This window comes from Poromitra crassiceps, assembly GCF_964638095.1.
Source record: "Poromitra crassiceps genome assembly, chromosome: 3".
Lineage (NCBI taxonomy): Eukaryota > Metazoa > Chordata > Actinopteri > Beryciformes > Melamphaidae > Poromitra > Poromitra crassiceps.
Window position 1 is genome coordinate 46,797,991 of NC_139625.1, and position 18,005 is coordinate 46,815,995.

General features: G+C 44.2%; 1 protein-coding gene and 1 long non-coding RNA gene across 2 annotated transcripts in view; one reads left to right on the forward strand and one right to left on the reverse strand.

Annotated features, from left to right (window-relative positions):
* The window catches only part of npas3 (neuronal PAS domain protein 3), a gene marked incomplete at both ends in the record, with an annotated part of 1,009,388 nt that overhangs the window by 705,060 nt on the left and 286,323 nt on the right, over positions 1-18,005 (reverse strand). The gene's annotated exons all lie outside the window — the stretch shown is intronic.
* Positions 12,745-17,332, forward strand: LOC310772931. Its single transcript, XR_014552525.1, has 6 exons — positions 12,745-12,977; positions 14,588-14,716; positions 14,803-14,996; positions 15,685-15,832; positions 16,013-16,214; positions 16,330-17,332. It is a non-coding gene; the product is annotated as an uncharacterized lncRNA (long non-coding RNA).

The following is an 18,005-nucleotide window of genomic DNA, read 5'->3' on the forward strand; positions in this document are numbered from 1 at the left end:
TCCATTTTGCGGGGTCCGCTCGCTAGTCGCTATAGCTGCTCTCTGGTCTGTCTGTGTCCTCACGTGTTTACACAGGAAGAGCGCTGTGCCACACCAGTAAGCGTCCGTGAGAAACAGTCTCTCTAAATGCCGTGTCGAGGCGAATCATTTTGGCCTCGATCAATTTAATTATTCGAGTTATTCGAGGTACTCGAGGAATCGCGACAGCTCTAGTGACAACCAATTACTTGGATCACCATTCAGGAACAGTTATCCTTTCCTCACTGAGCACATCTATAACCATGATCAGAAGTGTAGAAGCAGCACACTATCTTCATCCAATGGACTCGGAACACCACAAAAGCAACACCTCAGTAAGCTGTCCACTCATGGCTAACAAATCTAAGCTTATCAGGAACCTAGGATTTGAAATTATGACAGTTTGCCTAGAAAAAGTCCATTGCTTAATAAGCCTCTTTGACAGCCACCATTTGGCTCACCATCACCACCACCGCTGCTACTTACTACATATTACTTACTACAAACTTGGTACAATTGTGCACATATCAACTCTGACTAAATGTGCAATTCAGTGTCTATATTATCTGACATATAACCCCCAAGTCACCGGAAGCTTGGACCCTGCATCGCCGCTTGCAGCTATATTTATTATTATTATTATTATTATCATCATTATTATCTGTTATCGTTGCATTATTCTTCCGCCGAAATGCAATACGAGGGGCCAGTGATGCAAAACAATACCCAAAACTCACATTTTATTGAAATAAGCTGCACCTCGGTGGATTGCATACAGTAAACGCCGAATTGCCCAGCGGAACCTAACGTTTCGGATAAGGTGGGAAGTTATATTCTACGTGGTGTTTGTGTTTGCCGATAAGCGAGGCGAGATCAAACCATTGGAATTTCCAATGGAGCTTGGTGCGGCGCTCTTTCCCATACAAAAAGAGTAGATATGGAAGCTAAGGTCTGTTCTAACCTCTACGTCCTGCCTGCACGGGGCTTTTAAAAGCCATTACCCCGACATTAAAACCACTCTTGAGCTTTTATATGGCCGCTGCTGCCTGCTCTCTGCTCCTATCTGGAGCTGGATTGCAGCTAAATCTGTTCCATGCAGCAAGCGGACCATAACCAGAAGAAATGGGCTGAGATCCTGCCGAGGGGAGAGATAGGGTGTGGGAGGGATAGGGCGAGCGACAGGTGAGGGGAGTGAGGAGAGAGAGTGCTTTCTAAATGTGGCGTGTCTATCAGCCTATCCTAGCCTTCTGACCAGAGATCAAAGCCAATCTGAGAGACTTTCACAGCTGAATCTCCACAAGTCTGTCTGTATGTCACAATGTAATGTATGATTTTTTACAGTGACTCTGCACAAAACGAATCAACAGCTTGTCGAGAGAGAGAGGGAGAGAGAGAGAGAGAGAGAGAGAGAGAGAGAGAGAGAAAACTCTCATTAACAGCCCTGGCCATTATCGGCTCCATGTTAGCTCGTTGGCTAACCTGAGGACTTCACACACCTCTCTATTTGATTTGTTTTTCAGCCTCGTTTAATTCTCAAATCATTGCTGATTTGAAGCTGGACTGATCTCTAACTTTTAATTGGCTTCCTCTGCACTCGGGTCCAGGAGCTATTGGCTGTCAGAGGCTTTGGGAGGCGCAGCGGCCACAGTGTTGCCTGGAGTTAGTTTTAATTAACCATGTGTGCCGCTAGCATGTTTATTTAAGGGCTAATTCATGTTTTGTGGTGGCTGTGTTTTTCTGATCTGGAGCTCAGACTTACACTAAATATGCCTTTTCTATCAAGTTTGATCAAGATTTTGTTCTCGTTCCCAAATTGTACTTGGCCAATTCACCCTGCTGTTCTGGACCGGTTGTTGCTCCACCCCCTCTGCCGATCTGGGAGAGTTGTAGACCAGCACATGCTTCCTCTGATACAGCAGTTGCCAGCAGCTTCATTTCAACTGACAGCGCTCACAGTATCCCCCCCCCCCCTGCCCGAACAGGCGCCTCGACCGCCCAGAGGAGGCAATAGTGCAGCGACCAGGACTCATTCCCCACCGGCGTCCCACCCGCAGACACGGCCAATTGTGCCTGTATGGACACCCGACCAAGCCAGAGGTAACATGGGGGCTCGAACCTGCGACCCTCGTGTTGGAAGGCAGGGAATACCGCTGCATATACACAGACCACAGACTCACAGGTTCATGTCATGGGCCTCCAGATAGAGACACATGAGACCAGAGCTCCCCAAAGTTTGAAAATGAGGAATAGTCTACATTTCACTAGAACCAAACTCACTGGACATTATCCAAACTAGACAAGAACTAGAAAACATTTTCTGGCAGGCAGGAAGGCAGACAGACAGACAGACAGACAGGGAGACAAACAGGGAGGCAGACAGACAGACAAACAGGGAGGCAGACAGACAGACAGACAGACAGACAGACAGACAGACAGACAGAGAGGCAGACAAACAGACCGACAGGCAGATAGACAGGGAGGCAGACAGACAGACAGACAGGGAGGCAGACAGACAGACAGACAGGGAGGCAGACAGACAGGGAGACAGACAGACAGGGAGGCAGGCAGACAGACCGACATGGAGGCAGACAGACAGACAGGCCTGTAGCGTCTGCTTGGTGAATAATGTTCCTGACATAGCTCAATGCCTCCTGCATTTCACAGACATCAATTCACTGTCACGCCACCTCTCTCTCCCTGTTTCTCTCTCTCTCTCACACACACACACGTGCACACTCTCTCTGTCTCTGCATGTATTTGTCTCCCCTTCTCACACACGCACGCATGCAGTCTCTCTGCCTGTCTGTCTCCCCCTCTGTATCTCTCTCTCTCTCTCTCTCACACACACACACACACACACACACACACACACAGTCTCTCTGCCTGTCTGTCTCCCCCTCTCTGTCTCTCTCTCTCACACACACATGCACATGCAGTCTCTCTGCCTGTCTGTCTCCCCCTCTCTCTCTCTCACACACACACAAACGCACATGCAGCCTCTCTCTCTCTCTCTCTCTCTCTCTCTCTCTCTCTCTCTCTCTCTCTCTCGGCTCATTTCCACCACATATAACAGCACAGTACAGCTCTACTCAACCTGGTCTTACTCATCTCTACTTGATATAGACTCTGTTTCCATAGCAAGTTTACTCGCCTCCACCCACACCTGGTAGTCATAGCGACCGCATATCTGCCCTCCGCCCATAGCCGTAGTAGGCTATAACGTATAACGTTAAAATTAAATCCATACACAGAACTTTTAAACTGGAATACTGGTGCCTCTAAATGACCTACATGTGACGTGTACATGGCATGGGCAAATGTGACAACCGGCCAGGAGAATGGACATCACTTTGTTGTTACTCAAACTCACATGCATGCGCTGCGCGGGGGACGGGAGTTACGCTACGGGGAGAAGGGAAGCCACTCGGCGGCAACTCACCAGGCAAGACCGCGGCTTCGCTAAACCCCCGTCTCCGGCCTAGCGGAGCCGACGTAGGGCTTCCCGAGGAGCTGACTTTTTCTCTCTCAAAACAATTGAAAACCACCGTCATGTTAAAGCTGAGCAAGGAGATCGATTTTATTTCACCAGAGCCGAAGGCAGCAACACAAAAGACTGATGGAAATAACAGAAGAGAAGGTAAGCCCCACTAAACTGGTATCCAGCATTGACAGTAGATACAGTAGACACGATTATGCCTGACCAATCAGTCGTCTGCAGTGTTTTCACGTCACAGTATGGTACCGGGTTCACAGCACTGGAACCTCAACAGAGCAGGGACCAAAACTAGCACGACTCAACCCCGACCCAAAACTAGCATGACTCAACCCCGACTCAACCCGGGCTGTCCAGGTTTTTGATCGGTGGAATGAGACAAAAAAGCGAGACGAGCTGGGCGGGGCCGCGCTGATACCAGCGGTGGAAATGGGCCATTAGTCTCCTTCTCTCTCTCACATACACACACATGCAGTCTCTCTCTGCCTGTCTGTCTCCCTCTCTCTCACACACACACACACACACACACACACACACACACACACACACGTGCACTCTCTGTCTCTGCCTGTCTCCCGCGCACACACACTCTGCGCTCTCTCTCTCTGTCACTCTCTTTCACACACACACATGCATTCTCTCTCTGCCTGTCTGTCTCCCTCTCTCTCTATCACACCCACACACACACACACACACACACTATCTTTCTCGCTCTGCCTGTCTCTCTCACTCTCTCTCGCTGTCACGCCGTCTGTCGCCCTTTCTTTTGCTCCCTCAAAATGATCAAATTACCTCAAATGATCAAAATGTCAATTTGTAGTTCTTCTCTTAATGGTTAAACTTTGACTTCTGACCTCCAGGTATAGGATAGGATAGAATATAGAAATAGAAAAAGAACCGAATAGAAAAAATGAAAGACAGACAAGAATAGAACAACAGAAAAGAACAAAACAAAACAAAAGTATAGAATAGAATAGAATAGAATAGAATAGAATAGTTGGGTCCTATAGCTGTGAGCGGATGTGGACAGGCAGTCATGTTTATTCATGCAGCCAAGAGCTCAGGCTGCAAGGTGACTGGCTGTCAAACGCGCACACACACACACGCACGCATGCGCACACGCACACGCACACGCACGCACGCACACACGCACGCACACACACACACACACACACACACACACACACACACACACACAGAGATGCAGGGAAAGACACTCACACAAACACATCTGGCCTGTCTATCACATTGGATCAGGGAGGTGTGGGTGGGTGGGGAGGGGGGGCACATAACAAAGAGTAGCCTAGGGGCCAATGAGCACCTTAATCCGTGCCGGCCCACTGCCAACACACTGGGTACCCCACAGCGTCTGAAATCAACGCCACAAGACTGTGACAATGACATACGGTGGCCAGTAAGGGCGCTTTGGTCGGGGTGTTGGATGGGCGTACGTTTGCCTTTATCAATATGGAGCCCCACTAAAAACATGCAGAAGATCGTCATTTGACCAGCGGCGGTTGTACGGCAACCATTTTAGGGCGTCCTCGTCCGTCAGAGTATAGGCTATCGTTCCTCAGTCTAAGCGTTGTCAGTTGTCATGTGTCCTAGTAAACCATGTCAAGTGTGCTCTGAAACACCTTCAGTCCTCACACGAAAACGCTGTCATTCTTCCTGCATTACTGTTTCACTCCTCACGCGTCAGTCATCGCACAATACGGCGTCACTCGTCAATCATCAGTCCTCATTCGTCAGTCATCACTCCTCACATCTCACACGAAAATGTTGTCATTCCTCCTGCCTCAGTTATCACTCAAACTAGCTGTCAGTCATCACTCCTCACGTCTCACACAAAAACGTTGTCATTCCTCCTGCAGACTAGCTGTCATCACTCAAACTAGCTGTCAGTCATCACATGAAAACGCTGTCATTCGTTGTTTTTGGTTGTTCTTCCGTGTGTGATGGAGAAACCGCAAGAATGCCTCTGTGAAATGAGCAACAATTTCTTACAACTTCACTTTCGGTTGAGTGATTTTGCCTTCAAAATAAAAGTGTTTTTTTTTTTTTTTTACAATAGATTAAAGTAGTAATCCATGAGACCCAACAGAATTAACATCGTAACACTAAGAGGAACATCTAGTTTAATGTTTGATTATTAAACTAGATGTTCCTCTTAGTGTTACGATGTTAATCGTGTGTTAATCGTGTGGTTAATCGTGTTAATCGTGTGTGATGTCCCCATCACACACGAAGAACAACCAAAAACAACGAATGACAGCGTTTTCATGTGATGACTGACAGCTAGCATGGAGGAGGACAAGCCAGGATGGCAAAAGTACTAAGGACACATTTCACGTCGCCTCTAAGTGTGCAGGGTTTTCCATAAGCGCCGGCTGCCGGCTAGTTAGCCGTTCACTAAACAATTTCGAGCAGAGTACTTTTTGGGGGGGGCATTTTGCCTTCATTTATTTTTATATAGGACAAGAGGCAGACAGGAAAGGTGGGGAGAGAGAGAGGGGATGACATGAGGCAAAGGACCGCAGGTCGGATTCGAACCCGGGTCGGCCGCGCGAAGGGCCGAGCCTTCGTGGTATGCGAGCTACCAGGACGCATGAGCCGAATACTTTTTGACCATCAATTTTTGACCGTCACCCTTTTTCACTGTCACTTTAAATCCCTGGAGCCCAGCTGCATTGACAGCAGCAGAGCAGTGCAGAGCCCCCTTCTTTCTGTTTGTGTAACGTCACGTCATCACAGTCAGACACATGGACCTCTGTTTTGGTTTGTGCGACCGCGCGATAATTTAGTAGATCCATGCGACTGCGCAGCTAACGTTAATGTCGACCATGTCGACTGCAGCATCTATGGACTGGATAGCCCTCATTTTTATGGACACAACGAGGTAGGTAGGCTGCCTACAGCACGCCAAAGTTTGAAGTACATTTGATTGACAAAATGTCAATCCCGTCCCGTGCAGGTTTGTGATTAAGTAACGCTAATAAGTAACGTTACATTAAAAGGACTTGATTAACGTTACCTTATCATCACCTGTCATAGTTAGCGATGTTATGAGGACACGTCAGGCTAATGTTAGTTACCGATGTTACTGAGGACACACCAGGCTAATGTTAGTTACCGACGTTACTGAGGACACGCCAGGCTCGCATGAAAACAACTGCACTGCAGTGCCACACAGAACGACAGAAGGGGGGGGGGGGAATAAGTGAATCACTCGGTAATATTGGGCAATTAAATTCTGATCATGTCAGTATTTGCTGTAGCCGAGGTGTAGATGTCAGATCATGTCACATGAGTGGTTTTGTACACTACAGTTTGTATAAAAACATGAGTGCTGTAATATTCTTTTCAGTTTTAATCCCGCGCCGCTACGTGCATGCTTGAGCACGTAAGCGCGGGCGTGTACGCTGTCGTGTCCGTGCACGTATCCAAATTAACAAAGGAGGAACATCAGCCAGGAAAAAGACTAAACTCCAATACTGCTTCCAAGGGAGTCTCTCTCCCTCACTCCCTCACACACACGCACACACCTGCCTCTCTCTGACAGGTGTGTTTCTTTATTGCATCAAGCTGACATGAGACAGGACTGAAAGACCTGTGGAAGCGACGCTACGCCCACCAGCAACTATCTCTCCCCCCCCTCTCTCCTTCTCTTCTCTCTGTCTCCTCTGTTCGGTGGACCCTCTTTTTATGACGAAGGGGCTGCTTGCAACTCGCCTTATGGTGGAGCAGGCGTATTGCAGGCTGGTGGATCACGTTTGTAAAAGAAAAGCAACAGTTACATTACACCAGTACAAACACTGACTGGATGGGGCATCCTAATTTCTGACAAGACAGCCTATCTCCCCTCCTCTATCTGCAGCCAACGTTACTACCTGTGTGTGTGTGTGTGTGTGTGTGTGTGTGTATGTGTGTGTGTGTGTGAGTGAGAGAGAGAGAGAGAGAGAGAGAGAGAGAGAGTGTGTGTTTAATGTGATCTTGTTAATATTTCACAGACCTTACAGGCATGTGAATCTATTAATTATGGCTGAAATGTGAAGCAAAGACGCTCATGAATACTGCAGCCGCCAACCGCTGTCTGTCAATCAAAAGCCACACGGCCAACAGCTGGCTAATTACACACACACACACACACACACACACACACACACACACACACACACACTAACAACCATACACACATTCACATGCACATTCACTTAGAAACACACACACACACTCATTGCTACATGTGGCACATGCACACACATACACACACACTCACAGACAAACATGTGCACAGTGCACACACTTTAACCTCACACCAGTGATAATCCACATATTCAAATATACACATGTGTAAAACTGCAAGCGCACAAGCATGCGTATTTCCACACACACACAAACACGTGCGCGCGCACGCACAAAGTGTGCACACGCACGCGCACACACACACACACACACACACACACACACACACACACACCTTAAAAAGCAGCTTCATTGCCATATTCAAAGACTAGTAGATGCTCCAGGCTTCCAAATCACACATTAGACGGACCTGCTTAACACAATTTGCCTTTCATCTTTTTTCTCTTCAAAAATACAGAATTACAAATTCAGCTGGCCTCTCTCCATCCTCCACCATACTGTAGTCAAGTCAATTAATAAGCTCTATCTCACAGCAGGCCTCTGCTGCTGTAGGCTCTAACTACCAGAGCAGCAACATGGACGCCGGACGCCATCCTTTCTCAAATACAAAAAATATATGAATTCACTCTAATTGAAAATCTACCATTCCTCAACAAATACGCTGAAGTCTTGAAGAGATTTTATCTGCCCGCCCGTCCACACAGGCCTAATGGAATCAAATAGCTTTCATGTGTTTGAAGTGGGTTATTAGTTTTAACACTACTTTAAGCAGCAGTGAGTGGAGTGAGAACACCTTATTTGAGGAGATATGAGGAGTTCTGAAGAGATGACTGGAGGACAAAACTAAAAAGTGATGGCTCTTTCTTCAGGAGGGGAGGGGCTTTAAGTCAGTGTGATGACATGAGATCACACACTGGATCCTATACATGTATTAAATAATGGACTTAAGCCCCCCTTCAGTAGGGCTGTGAATCTTCACTGGCCTCACGATTAGATTACGATTCAGAGGGCTACGATTCGATTATAAACCGATTATCGATACATCTTGAATCGATGCATCACTTTTTCCCCCAATACATGATATATTTTTTCTCACTTTCTTTTTTCTCACTGTGTGGCTACTTTTAAAATAAAGTGCATTGTATTATGATCCATAATTAACTCATTCTCTGCCAAAGACGTACCCGGACGTACTTTTAACAATGGCGTTCTGTGCCAAAGACGTACTCGGACATACTTTCATGTTTTGGGTGTTTACATTACATCAGACACTTTCCCAGCCTGTGACATTGTTTCAAGTCAAACTGATAAAAGGAACCCGCTAGTTTAGTATTTATGGGTGGAGCCTGTGGTCGAAACAGAGTCCGACCCAGTCGTTCTCGGATGGCGACGATGGCGAGGAAGACGCCGGCGTTTTTGTTGTTGCGCCATGGTGACGAAGGCTCCCCTTCACAGCGTTCTGATCCGTCTGACACAGATGAATCGGAGGAGGAGAAATGGGTGCCACTTGGAGAGAGCGATGACGATGGTAAAAACTAGCCTATTTTTTGTATCGCGTTTGAGATGAAATGATCACACACACAACATTCGAGTATAATTGTCACGCATTGTTTATAACTTGTGACTCGCTTCACGTTTCCTCTTGCCAGCTCTCCCTCTCAAGGGAGAGCTCTGTCACACTCAAGGGAGGGGGAATCACATGGATACGTCAAACGCTAACGTTAGTTATGAGAGGTAACGTGACAGCAGGTAACGTTACAGCACTCGTTATTCGTGTGTGTGTGTGTGTGTGTGTGAGAGTGTGAGAGAGAGAGAGAGAGTGTGTGAGTGTGACCACATAAGGGTTCGTTCCATTTGTTTATGCTCAAGCTATCAAGCTATCAAGCTATCAAGCTAAGACCGACACAGCTCCCTCAAATACATTCTCTTATTTTTTAGTTTTTATTTTTTTATTTGGGAAAACAAATACTGTATATGTCTGATGTGTCACTGAGGCAAAAAATAAAAGGCTCAAAAGAGAGTTCTGCTTGAAACGGTGTCCTTCACTAAAAACCTCTTTTTCTCATATTTATCTCCCAAGGAGGGCATTTTTAGTGAAAACAAGCTAACTTCCACTGCTTGTAACTAAACAAGGAAACATGGGAGAGTTTCAGTTTTTTACAAGGGGTAAGAAGAGAGTCTCTGCTTTATTGTGAGATATGTTGTGTAATTTTATTCCTAGCACAGAATATTCTGTGGGTCCTGGAAGATCAGGAAATATGCTCAAAATCCTGGCACTGGGAGCACACAGACCGAAATGACCCTGGCAGAGAATGAGTTAAAATAAACAAATGAATTCCATTATATTTTATTAATACAAATGCTGCCCTCTGTTACAAGAGTTAGCCACCAGGTGGCAGTCAGGGTTCCAAACATGCAGGAAAGCCACAGTAAAACGCCACATGCAAAGGTTATATGGGACTCCAAGATCAAACCAAAGGGTATCGTGGGAGGACATTTAAACATCCGAAGCATTATATCAAAACGAGACCAAGTTCAACACCTATTGACGGACTCTAATTTGGATTATTTATGTCTAACTGAATCGTGGCTAAATTGTAATATCCCAACACTTGATGTACCTGGTTATGTGTGCTATAGGAAAGACAGACTAACGGGAAGGGGGGGTGGAGCGCTGATTTACATTAGAGATATTTTTAAATGTGATGAAATTAATTTGGATACGCCTTTAGAATGTGTGGCCATTAACTCATTCAGGGCCAATGACGTCTTTGACGTGTTATCAGGAATAGCCCAGAGGGCCAATGACGTGTTTGACGTGTTTTTGTTTTTATTACTGCAGAGCGTAGTTGAAACACTTCCTCAGCCTGTGACATAGTATCAGGTCCCTAGCATCTAAGACAACACGTGAACAAACACATACCGCAGCTGTTGTTTTGAAATTGAGCAGGAGGAAAAGCAGAAAACGGATAAAAAACGCTTCCTTGTGCAGACAGGAGAAACGCCATTGAAACGTCCCTCGGCGTGCTGCAGGAGCTGGTCGCTTTCCTGTGTGCCAGCCGGGAGAAAACGGGAGAAAGTAATCCAGAGATGCGTTTGATCATCGGAGGAATGAGGAAATGATCGATCAGAGGGCGGTGAGGACGTGTTGAATAGCCGAGGGGAAAACGGGAACGATCAAATAGCAGGGAGGATAGAACAGGGAGACATGGACGAGGACGGGTGGACCAGAACAAAACAAAATAAACACACGAACAGCTAGGCAGCAGCGGGCAGAAGGCAGTCACAGCAGCCCGCTGTCCGTTCTCAAGAGCTATTCAGTTGGTTCATGAAATCGCTGGGCTGCGTGCCCTCCAGTGTTGCTCCTGGCCAATCCCGGCGCCACAGGGCGTGGTTATTGCTTATCCTATGTGGGGTTAGAAATCACGCAACGAAGGGGGATCGTGTGTGTGTGTGTGTGTGTGTGTCTGTCTGTCTGTCTGTCTGTCGGTGTGTCTGTCTGTCTGTCTGTCTGTCTGTCTGTCTGTGTGTCTGTCTACACACTCACTCACACTGCTGTATTGTTGAATGTAAAAAAAAAGCACTTCATGTGTATATATATATATATATATTTTTTTTTTTTTCATTTGTGTCATAACGAATAGTATTTACATGTCTGATGTCAATACAGTTCAAAATAAAAGAATTGAGAGCGAGTTCTGCTTGAGAATGTGTATTTTACAGAAATTGCCTTTTCTCCTGTTTGTCATCTCAGAGAGACCTTTTGGGTGAAAACAGGGTGTATATAAATGGATATAAGTAGAGTACAGAACATGCTAAAAGCTCACTTTTTTTTTCCTGGTGAACCCAGAGACGTACATCTTCATTTTGAGGTATTGCAAATCACTCTGGTGCTAATAGATAATTTACTGTGGGTCTTGAAAGATGACCAACAATTATGAAAATCTTTGGCCTGTGCTAAATATTGGCAGTCCTAAACTGGCCATGAATGAGTTAATGCAATGCTATCAACAAAAATGAAGTTTAACATTGTGACTCTATATAATCCTCCATCACATGGCGCTTCATTTTACCAGGATTTGGAGGAATTACTTAACACGTTCACTGCCAATGGCGAGTTGAGTCGTCAAAAAAAATCCAACGGTTGACTGCCAATGACGAGTTGAGTCGTCAAAAAAAAAAAAAAAAAAAATTGACGGTGGGACGTGGATCAATGCCCCCCACGTCTCCTATAAAAATATTGGAGCCACCGAACGTGTACAACCCATTCCACCGACCCACTAAGTGGCGACAGTGCTCTCCAGACTAGAGGAAGGCAAGCAAAAAGCAGTGTGAGGAAGCCATTCTCATGAAAATGGATTGGCGAAAACGCTTTCGCTTTCGCGCAGGGAGCTGGCGGTGGGGTTTTGCAAATTTGAATAATAGATTACGGGTGGAACACACTTTGAAACACGCAGCATAAATAAGACCAGAATCGCAAAAGCTTCATCAAAGCTCTCAAACAGAAACCCCAAGAAACGAGCGAGCCCATCCAGACTTGCCCAGCGGCCGCCAGCAGACAGGAGCAGCAGCAAAGCAGTGAGCCTGGTGACGCGAGGTTACAGCAGCAGCAGAAACGAGCTTGTGACACGCCCGCTGCAGCCAAGAAGAACACACACGGAGGGAGGAGTTTGAAGGGGTCTGACGTCTTACTGATGCCAAAAATGAATGGTTAAAGTGACTGTGGTCCGTGTACCTTCCGTTCATTCTATTTCCAATTCTGAAACGCAAATCGGAAAACAAAAAAACACGCATTTTTCTTTTTTCAATATTTTTAAACAAACAAACAAGAGCCGTTTTCCATTAAAATATAGCCATAAAATTGGATTTTGTGTTGTTTTCCTATTATGGATTTTTATATTCCCAGATAAACACGAAGAATCCAATCTATGTTAATCCAAAATGCAAAAATGCGGGGATTTCTTAATATCCGTATTATTACAAGGTGAACCGGAAGCAGTATGACCGGAAGCAGTATTTTAGCCTTTTTCCGCGATTAGCACGTCTTCAGCACAACAGTAGCAGATTCGGTTGGCGGCAGGAGTCTGAAGACTGTCTGGACGAGATGGTGTCCCTCGAGCCCTATGGAAATTTAATTAGAGAAATGATTGCTCAAAATCTCTCACACGCGGACATTTCCACGAATTTATTACAATTAGGTGTGCAGCAAGGATGTTCTGAAATGAGTGTCAGGAGATTTTGTGGACATCACAACATTTCCAGGAGGGGACATGTATCCGACACAAAATTAGAGGTTGCTATCAGCAGGGCAATTAATCAGGTAGGTTATTTTGGTGTTCTTTGATGTACAGAGGTGGGTAGTAACGAGTTAGTCTGGCGAGAGAGCTCCAGGAACGAGTCCGGAAATCATCGATGCTAACAGCCCCCTGGTTCTTCACAGTTTTCGCCTATGGGAGTTTTGAATGGGTTTTTGGCGCGATGCTTCTAATAATCTCTCTGGGCAACGCTGGCTTAATCAAACGCGAACCAGTGTTTAGTAACATCATCTTCACACATGAAGACCACTTTTATGAGTTTTGAAGCTTTTATGTGCCTTTAAAAGGGTGGCTAGCTAGCAAACGGCTAAATGAGACTACAATGTCGACGCGGATATTATACGTCATCACGAGTGAACGCGGAAATTCTTTCTCTCGCAATCAATGCGTGGACGCCTATGCGACACTGTGTGTAGTTCTGGATTAGCTTAGCACGAGCTTTTTACCTCTAGGGCTCGCAGTTACGCTTCAAAACTCATGAAAGTGGTCCTCATGTGTGAAGATTATTCCGCTGAACCTTGGTTCGCGTTTGATTAAACTTGCGTTGCCCACAGACATTATTTGAAGCATCGCGCCAAAAACCCATTCAAAAATCCCATAGACAGAAACAGTGAAGAACCAGGAAGTTCGGGACTTCCGCATTCAGCCTACAAAAATACGTCATCCCTGGAGCTCTCTATTCAGCGGCATTTTAGTGCCAACTAGATAACGTAGTCCTCTCAGCATAGCCAGGGTCGCTGACACCTTCAAGGTGCTTACCGCCTGTTCACCTGCTGTACTAAAAGGTTATGTAAATGCAATATGTCCGTTTTCTGACGGTTCAGTGTTTCTTGTGCTGTAATTTGTTATTTTGTAAATATTTAATTTATTTTTCATTTTTATTTATTCTATTATTTTATTCATTGGAAGTACTAAAATGTACCTGAAGATTATTATTTTGTATTTTTGTCTGATTAAATGCACAAATTAATCAGATGTTACTCAACAGTTACTCAGTACTTAACTCAAGTATTATTTGGATGACTACTTTTACTACTACTACTACTACTACTTTTACTTCTACTTGAGTCATATTATTCTTAAGTAACAATACTCTTACTTGTAGGGATGCACCGATATGAAAATTTTGGCCGATGCCGATAACCGATATTAACATTGCTGTTATGGCCGATAACCGATATTTACCGATGTCGATATGATCTGTATAAAACCACATTTTTATGATCATCACATTTTGTACATACTGAAAAACACATGTTAACACTGAATTTGAAAAAGTTATGCATTTCTTTATTTGCAAAGCCTTTGGAAAAGCCCATAAATCATAGATTTACTGCATTATTTCATATCAATGTGAAGAATTTGGCTGATAATGATAACCGATATTAACATTGCAACATCTGACCGATACCGATATGACCGATATATTAAAAAATGACTAATATCGGCCATACCGATATGATTGCCGATATATCGTGCATCACTACTTACTTGAGTACAATTTTTGGCTCTACCCACCTCTGTTGATTTATTTCTAGACTACGTATATTTTATGAAATATAAATCCATGAAGACTAGACCTACATGTCACGGCTTACTTCTGTTGATTCATCAGACAGGGTCAACATATGGTCGAAAGATGATGACCGGGTACCTGTCTGCAATGGGAGTGGTTGCTGGTGAACGCCGGGTGGGGAAGATTTTAAGAACAACTCATTGTCCCTATCACGAAATGCGCAAACGTGTAAGTATCTTTTGCAAGCCTTTAATGTTGTGGTATATGGTATAATGTATTTTACTAGCTAACTTTTACTTACTTTTCCCCCAAAGGGCGCACGTAACCTTAACCCCGTCCCCTACAGTGCTGCATACATGGGACACAAAATCCACATCGACCAGAATGAAAAATTGGTGATGTTCGGAGTGACACACGTTCTCGCAATAGATGGGTACAGCAGTAAGGTCGTTGCCCACGCAACTATGCCTGTCAAAAATAACCTCACGATATATGAAGAAGTTTACAGGTTAGTCCAGTGCTTCTCAACTTTTTTTGGCTTCAGTACCCCCTTTCTCTGATTTCTGAATCCAAGTACCCCCTAGGGCAAAAATTCAGGCAGGCATACTTTTTTGTGAAAAAGTCCATGGAAAAAAAAGTCCATGGAAAAGTTAGTTACATACAAAGATTTTTTTTTTTACTTTTGTATGTAATATAAAGACTAACTTTTCTCACAACTTCTATTTTTTTTGACTTTCTTTGTGACTTTTTTTGCAACATGTTTTTTGAGATTTTTTGAAACAGTTTTTTGTGACCTTTTTCTGTCATTTTTCCCAACTTTTGTGATTGTTTTTAATGACATCTTTTTGTCATGTTTTACTGTGTGCACAATTATTAGGCAACTATAAGTGTGTAGAACTATTATCCAACTGAATGGAAAAATGTTCCCATCTCACCTGTTTATTCTTCTGTTAAAGTGAGAATAATAAACAAACAACTAAACATTTCCAAATAAACATTTGACATAAAAAAAAAATAAAAAAAATCTGTGACCAATATAGCCACCCTTCTTTTCAATAAGTCACAAAAATACAACTTGGCTAATAATTGTGCAAACAGTGCACTAGTAGATTGCAATATTGTTGGTCTATCCTACATTGCAGACTTAACATTTGATGAGTCAACATTTGATTGAGTCATGTTTCACTATTTTACAGATCAGCAGTTCTTGAATATGGGATGTGGGACCAGGTCAGGGTGGACCATGGTCGGGAATTTTACTTGTCCCTCTACATGCAGGAGATGCTGTCTAACCACAGACACAACTTGCAAAGGCAACCATATCTCCAAACTCAGTCAACAAAGGTGAGGTAACGGTCTCCTTAATGTACAAAATGTGGCTTCTAATGCCCAAAATGAGACTAAGCTTTGGAGATGTTATGTACTGGTACTGAACAAAATAACAAACTCTAGCAATGATTGTTATTGGAATATATAGCTATTTAACACTTAACTTTTTTTTCTCTACCCTTTTCTTGTCTACAGAATCATACGGTAGAGCGAATGTGGGTGGAGATAAATAACCGGGTAAATTACCCAGTGAAGGAGGCCCTCGTGCAGCTGCAGGATCAGGAAGTCCTCATGGACGACAATGTCACAAGATATTGTACATCTAACCTTACTGCTGAGCTGTGCAAGATTGGCATAACAAGAGCTGTACATGCATGGAATGCACACAGAATCCCAGGTGAGTTACATAGAAAAAATGTATCACACAATCCAGTCCTTTTTTTTATTTTAAAGTTGACACAGTGATTTTTAACAATAGCTTGACATTTTGTGACCTATGCTTTGCTTCACAGGCAAAGGAAAACCAAATCGTTTGGCAGCAGGAGGATGTCCAAAAAAACTAGGAGAGGAGTTGTTGCCACATGCCTCCCAAGCAGCAGACATGTACCAGCAGGATGTTGGCTCTTCACTGACTAGAGTCTCCTGCTTTGGAACTGACCCCTTCTCAACTGAGGAGGACAAAATATCAGCAGAACAACGTTTTGCTGCAGAGTACCCTGATATTTCAGTTTTGTTAGACAACGTTGTAAACTATAACTTCGTACCTTTCCAAGATGCATTGCTGTATCTGATAAACATTACGCAACAATATGCATGAAAATGTAAAATAAAGTGTCTTAAGTGCAACATGAAATACAAAAAATGTATAAAAATAAAACTATTCTGTATCCTCTACAGCTGTTCAAGTGCAAAATTCCAACTGGTCTTAGAACAAGGTGCCAGATGTAACAGAGGTAGTCAAGCTTAATTCACAGAACGTGATACAATCACACTTAAAGTGCCTTAAAGGGCTATAGAACAGGTCAGTCTGTGTTGGAATGCTGAGGGGGGCGGGGTCACGGTGGGGGAATTCACCCATTCTTTCTAGGCAGCAGAGTTAGCATAATAGCAACTAGCCCAGCCCAGGAAAACAGGATCAGGGATTCATCGACCGCAGTGAACGCATATTATCTAAACAGACTTCTGCTGGGGCAGAAGTCTTCTGCTGATCCTGTCTGTCTGGGCTAGTTGCTATTATGCTAACTGCTGCCTAGAAAGAATGGGTTACTTCCCCCACCGCCCCCCTCAGCGTTCCTACACAGACCGACTCAAGTCGGTGACGTGACACCGCCTCGATGAATCACATCTTAATTACACCAGCCAATATGGAGAGAACATTGTCAAGACTGGTCAGCCTGTGTACATTGACAGAGAACTCCTCTGCCCTGCATTTGAGGCACTGGTCAGATGTCAGCATCCACTGGTCAACGCAGGTTTTGCAGCCAACAAAGCTTTTGCAGCAGATGGCAATCACAGGCTCTTCCATTAGCCCTGTTTGATGAAGAAAATAAAAAGGACAATACACATGCAAGATTAGAGTTCAATATATTATCTTGTCTGTACTTAAAGGAACAGTTCACCCAAAAATTTAAATTCCGTCATCTACTCACCCTCATGCCAGTTAAAACACAAGTAGCAAGTGGCTCTCCATTGACTTCAATACAGTGCATATAAAGTCAATGGAGACCCACTTGCTACTTGTGTTTTAACTGTCATGAGGGTGAGTAGATGACAGAATTTTAATTTCTGGGTGAACTGTTCCTTTAATCTACATATTACATGTTTAAAAGCATGGCAAGGGACAGTTTCACTATAACATGGAAAAGCAGAAATTAATGCTTGATTCACTTGGACATTCAATTTGATCCCGCTTAAAAAGGTAGACTTTAATATAGACCAAACAACAAATTATGTTACAGACCTTTGCATACAATACAACCAAAGGCATCCTTCATGTGTGTTATCATGGTGTGGGTCAGAACCAGCATGGCACCACTGGTGTTGCTGGCACACAGGTCCTTCATGACTGTGCTGACTTCACTCAGTCCTTGAGCAACCAAGATCACTTCTTCTATTTTATCATGGACCTCCTGAAGACCTGTGGAGTCCATATCTTTAGGACTACAAGGAGGGTTAAAAACAACAGAAA